The sequence below is a fragment of the Triticum aestivum genome, chromosome 3B, assembly GCF_018294505.1.
Source record: "Triticum aestivum cultivar Chinese Spring chromosome 3B, IWGSC CS RefSeq v2.1, whole genome shotgun sequence".
In the NCBI taxonomy this organism is placed as follows: Eukaryota; Viridiplantae; Streptophyta; class Magnoliopsida; order Poales; family Poaceae; genus Triticum; species Triticum aestivum.
The window spans coordinates 393,472,646-393,479,141 of NC_057801.1; positions in this window are offsets into that span (position 1 = coordinate 393,472,646).

Genomic DNA, 6,496 nt, shown 5'->3' on the forward strand with positions numbered 1-6,496 from the left:
TTTGCATAAGTGGCCATATAAAAAAAAGATAATAAGCTTTTAAGCAAAGGAAAAGAGAGCAAAGAGCTTGTAAGCAAGAGCCATAGCATCATACTATTACACATAAGATTGTCGTATCCTATCATCTTGGATCATCTTGAGAAGAACAATGGGAACATCATACACATATCATACTTGGGATAGAAGGCTCATACATTTTGCATCTTATAGTTTGTGCACAAGTGTCGTATCCGCCTATTGAGCAATTGTGCTAGCGTCTCTCTTGAGTTGTGCAACATGAGTGTTTTCCATGGTTTCCACATTTTGTGCTCATTCCTTGGTTGCACGACCCCATTTATCTATCCGTGTGTGTGTTTCCGTGTGCCACATATTGCTATTGTTCTACTTGTTTCACTTGCGAATTTGTGAATCTTTTCCAACATTATTGACTCTTGTTAACATTTGCATAAAAATTTTGTGCCACTATCCTCACCGAGCTCCACTATAAGCTTTACTTGATAGGTGTGAGTGAACAAGTCCGGTACCAATTCCACTATTCTTTCATCTCACATTGAGTGAAACGGGATACATCCTCAACTTTGGGAAAAGGTAACTTGGTATTGTTTATCTCATTTCCTACTCACCTCTACTCGAGTCTTGTGATGGATAGGAAAGGCATTTCATCTCTGGTCTTCCACGACAATGACATCGTGAACAACTACATCACCAAACTGTCCATCTTCGGACTACAAATGCAAGGCATCGAGCGACTTGCCATCGACATTCGCCAAAACGAAGCAAGGATAAGGGACTACCTCGACACCAGGTTGGCCGAACAAAGGGATCAAGTACGAGACATGATGGCCAAATACAGGTCTTCTTCCCCTTCATCATCTTCAAGGCGGCGACGCTCAAGTGGCCAATCTTCGGAACGTCATCGAGCTCAAGCACTACAACACCATCAAGATGAAGATGCTTGCAATGCGTACAAGAGAAGACCGCGAGACAAGCACCACCAAGATGGAGCTACGACTACTACTACCACTTCGGCATCTTCGCCAAGTGTTTTCAAGGCATCTTCGCCTTTCGATGTTGTGCCATCTTTGGCCTTCATCCACGACAAGAGCGATGATGTGCCATCTTCGGCCTTCATCCACGGTGACGATGACGAGATGGTTGAGCATGGGATGTTCGCTTCGACCACGGCGACGTATGATGACTTGAGTGACTTGTGCCACCATATTGAGAGTGAGAGCGACTTCACCACTAACCCCGTATATGACGAGTTGCCCCAATTCCCATGTGAGGAGAGCCACCACCACCACCACTTGAGTGATTTGAGTGACTCCACCATATGTGACATTGAGTGCACCTACCTTGAGGGAGTGAGTGAGCCACCACCACATAGAGAGAGTGAGGTAGTTGATAGGGCATGTGAGGCCATTTCGATTTCTAACAACTTAACCTCTACCTCTTTTGTGTCTTCTCATTTGGTGCTAGGTCCCATATATGATGATGCGCCGATCCGCGATGACTTCGTCCTTCCTATGGACAAGACGATGGCCATGGAGAACTATGATGCACCTCCCACATGGTTCCATCACGATGATGACGTTGACCACACTTTGGTCTTTCCCACCTCACCTACACCACTTGAGTGGAACGAGAAAGGTAACATAGGTGAAGGTGATGCTCTTGTCCCACTAGTGGACGTTCTTGACATTAGTTGCTTGCATGATGTTGCTCCACCTATTACCATGCTTCATGCTAGTATGATTTCTCCATTCAATGATTTACCCATTTATGATGAGTTTGATGATTGCCATGAGGAGTCTATTAGTTGTGATGCCATGTTACATAGGATTTCTTGTGATAATTCTCTTGGTCACAACATGTTTGATAATCCGCTTGACTTGCCATATGCTATGCATGAGATCAATCATATGTCTTATTTGCAATCTCATCATAGTGACTATGCATATGCTATTAAAATCAATCCAATTTGCACAAATGGCATAGATGAAAAGCCCATGGTTATTGGCATTTGTTTTTCTTCTGATGATATTGATATGCTCCCTTTGCATGATTTATCTGCTATGCCATGCCATGATCACATTGTTCCAAATATGCATTGTTTCGGATGTTATCCATTTTCTCCATATGATGTTTCCGCTATTGCTCATGAGGAGACCCCCATAGTTTCCTCATCCATATTAGGAGATTTTGATCCATCCCATACTTTGCATGATCTCACTACGTGTGTGCACCATATGCTCCCCATGAATGAAAATGCTATTGTTGTGTCACACACTTGCTATAATTTGCGTCCAAATCATGTTGAACACAATAACTATCATTGCATGATGGATGACATATTTCTCTACCATGCATCAAATTTCTTTGAGCGATGCTTATCTTGTGCTAACTCACATGTGCACATACACATCATGACGGATGATGTGTACATTTACCACGCGCACAACTTCTTTGGTTTGTGTTTCTTTTGTGTAGGTACCCATGAATATTTGTCAACCTCACAATCCCATGAGTTGACAAAACGAGCTCTAGAGAGCAACGATGACTTGGGATCACATGGATTGTCTTTCCCACCGCTCTCTTTGCGCAAGGACTTCACAAATTTCTTCTACATGGCTCTCACTTGGTTATGGGTTATTTACCACTTCTCACTTTATGCCCATATTGCCATGTTCACTTTGCATGTTATGCTCATTCCTATGCCTTTGCCATGCATTTGTGACCCATGCTTTGCAGTACACATGATGATTGATTCTACTACTTGTATGTGTATTTGCAAGCTTGGTGGAGATATTGCTTGTTATTGTCATGTTTGCTATGTGCCCCATGCCTACGATGATAATATGATCTTGCTTTGTGTTCGTGCTTGCGATATGTCATGTGCATTGCCTATGCCTACTACTTGCACACATGACATGATTGCCATGATTTCCTCTAGTGTGTTGCATCTTCGCTCCACTAGTTCACACGACTTGATTCCTATGCTTTCTCATGTTGCATCCAATTCTTGGATTACTTGGTCCTATAACATGCTTGCTTGTCACATGATTGATTTGATTGCCACCCACATGATGAACCATTGCTCTTGCTATCGTGTTGAGTGCCACTCGATTTTCACTACACCCTATGCACATTATGCTTGTCTTGTCTTGCACTTGCATGTGTTTAGTCATATCATCTTCTTGGGTGTTGTGAATGACTCTTATGCCTACCATAGACCGTTCATTGAGAGTCTTATGCATGCTTGCTATGACATTGAGGTAGATGCTTGTTCACTTGTCCCACATATTAGCACCTTTACCTCACCCTTGCATGGTCGTTTCCATGATGCTTCTCCATATGATAAATTTATGTGCTTACATGTTATGCCACACTCCCTTGTCAAACCATATGCTATGCTTGATGACAACACTTGTTGGGTGAATCACCTCTTGAATGCTTGGTTTTGATTTAATGCCAACCATATTTGTTTTTCCAAGTGCTTGTTATCTTTGCTCCTTTTGAAGGAATTACAAGACGGTGCGACATTGGAGAGTGACCATTTCGAGCTTCAACATGACAAGTGCTTGGTGGTTGTCCACTTCTACTCGACAACGCCGTCTCTTCCCCATGGTGATGAAGATCATGATCCGTGGACAGATCTCTCCCAAGGGGGGGGGGAGATGATGCAGAGCATCCCTCGACCTTCCCCATCGATGTCACACTGCCACCGCAAGCATGGAGAGGACCTACGACGAGAGCTCACGCACGTGACGTCGGAATCAAGGTGAACTCTTTCCTCTTTGAGTTTCATTCGGATTCCCACGAGAGTCGGGTTCTACCTCAAATGGATACATTGTGCATTCTTAGGAACCAAGAAGGTGATCGTGAGAAGGAGAGGACGGAGGCTCGAGCGACCACTAAGCAAGGGAAAGGAGAGAAGAAGGAGAGGAGGAATGGGCCAATCCCCTAGACCACCCGGGTGCCCGGCCGCCTCGACCCTGGGTGCCCGGCCACCTCTTGGCCGCAGCCCCAGCCGGCCCCGGGTGCCCGGCCGCCAAGCACCGGGTGCCCGGCCAATTTCCCAGCCGCGGCCTGGGCAGCATCCTGGGTGCCCGGCCTCCTGCCTGGGCCGGCCCAGCATGCCCCCGGGTGCCCGGGCTCTCACCCCCGGGTGCCTGGCCATCCTCCACGCGCCCAGGCCGCCGCCCCTGACCGGTCCGGGTGCCCGGGCCCTCAACCCCGGGTGCCCGGGCAACTACAGCCGCGCCCACCTCCGGGTGCCTGGTCCACTTGACCCCGGGTGCCCGGACTACTCCGAAGGGTTCTCATTTTCAGGGTCAAAATGGACCTTTGTATCCCTACCTCCCCCAATTTCGTCCCTAGCCTTTATATACTCATCCCCTAGCTCATTTGTAGGATAGCAAAGTATTTGATAGACATTTGTGAGCTTTGCTCCATGGATCCACTCCACTAGGAGATCAAGACCTCCTCTTGGAGTGACCAAACATCAAGACCTCCTCCTTGGGGAAGGATCCCCATCATAGGATCATCAAGCCCTCATCTCCTTCGTAGGATTTGGGATGAACTCTACCATGTATCTTATTCCCCTTTGATTGTTCACGTACCTTGTGGATCATGTGTGTTTGTTGGTCTAGTGGATGTGTGATTTGGACTTGTTCTTGAGTGTTCCTCTTGTTTTCCCTCTTGCGTTCATCTTGTTCTTGGGAATTCCCCCCTCCAATTCGTGAAAGATCTTCACCTAGGGTTCCACCCTACAACACCGAGTCACTGTACCAGCTACAAGATGGCCATTTCGGGGGCTGTTCCGATGGCGACAGTATTCCGGACCCCCTTGAACCGCCAAACTGGGTCGCGGTCTTCATGGCCGGTACACAGCCCACATTGCAATCTTCAACTACAGCAGCGATGACTTCCGGATCGGCAGCAGGGGCAGGAGGCCCCACACGCAGGCCGTCTCAAGTTCTGTCCGGTTTATTGGACGCCTGGACAACATTGTTGACCACAACAGTTACCCCGGAGACTTAGGATCGGCATAATGCGGAGGTCACAAAGCTGCGAGATCAGATAACTCAGGCCAAGGAGGACTTGGCGGCTGAGGAAACTAGGATGGCTGATCAACGGGCCACTTTAGATGCCCAGTCATAGCGGATTCAGGCAGAGAATTACCGGCTCATGCTGGATCAGAATGCTTTGAATGAGGTGTTGAGGAGGAGGCATCGGTCTCGTCTGCCGCCGGTTTATGAAGCAATGAATCTCTTCAACACGCTAGGAGCAGGACCCAGTAATTCGGCAGCGGTAAACCGGATAGAAGCACCTGGGATAGGAGCACCGGATCAGCCACGGGTGACGGACCCGCCTCGACGAACAGATAACCCACTGCAATACATGCCAACCCCGCCGGGTCACTTCTCCACCCCTTTAGATAATATGATTGTTGCGACGTCCCGATTGGCAGCTATTCCAATGGAGGGCGAGTCTCCAGCGGCGATCGAGATGCGGCGGGCCAGGGATCTCCTTCAAACCACTATGGAACAGCAACATGCCTATTCATATAGCCGAGACAGAATCCATTCAACCCCTCGACCGAGCAAGAGTTACAGCAGGCACATTGATGAACCGGCTGTGTCAAGCAGTATGCGGAACCGTGACGCCCCTCGAGGGCCTAATCCGGCGCTCGGTGGTGCGAATGCTCAGGATGTGGTGGATATTGGTAGAGCGCGTCGGGAGGCAGAGTTAGCAGCGCAGCTAGCAGCGCAGTACGCGAATCATCAACCCACTCTGGTTCGACCGACGATGTTAGTAGAACGAGGACTGGCTTTCAGCTCTTGGGGGGTGCCGTGTCTCACCCCGGCTCTACGTAATGTGCGGTTACCCAAGGATTTCAAGGGCCCGCATAAGGTGCCTAATTACACCACCGATTTACCCCCCGATTGATGGGTTGAGAGTTATGAGATGGCGATGGAGATGCTGGATGTGGACGAAGCGGCGTGTGCGAAGTACTTCACCATGATGTTGGACGGAACGACTCGCACTTGGTTAAAAAGTCTACCTGTTAATTCTGTCGGTTCATGGGACGAGTTGAAGGCCCAGTTTATAGCAAACTTCAAAGACACGTGCAAGCAACCCATGTCAATCGTGGATCTGGCCGCTTGTGTCCAAGGAGAAGGCGAATCAACAACTCATTGGGTGCGCTGGGTTTTGCAAATCCTGCATTCGTCGGACGCATCAATGCTGATTCGGTAATCATAACATTGGAGGGCAATTGCCGGATTAAGCCGCTGAAGTTGAAGTTGGGACGGCTCAAGCGTCACTGCAATGACATGGGAACACTTATGTCAGCTTTGGTTAAGTATGCCGATTCTGATAGTACCAAGGATCCCGAGTCTGACGACGAGAAGCCGGAGAAGGGAAAGAAGAATGTCGGCGCAAAAGGACAGCGGCATAACCAGGCGAGCCATGGGAATAACGGTAAGCGCAA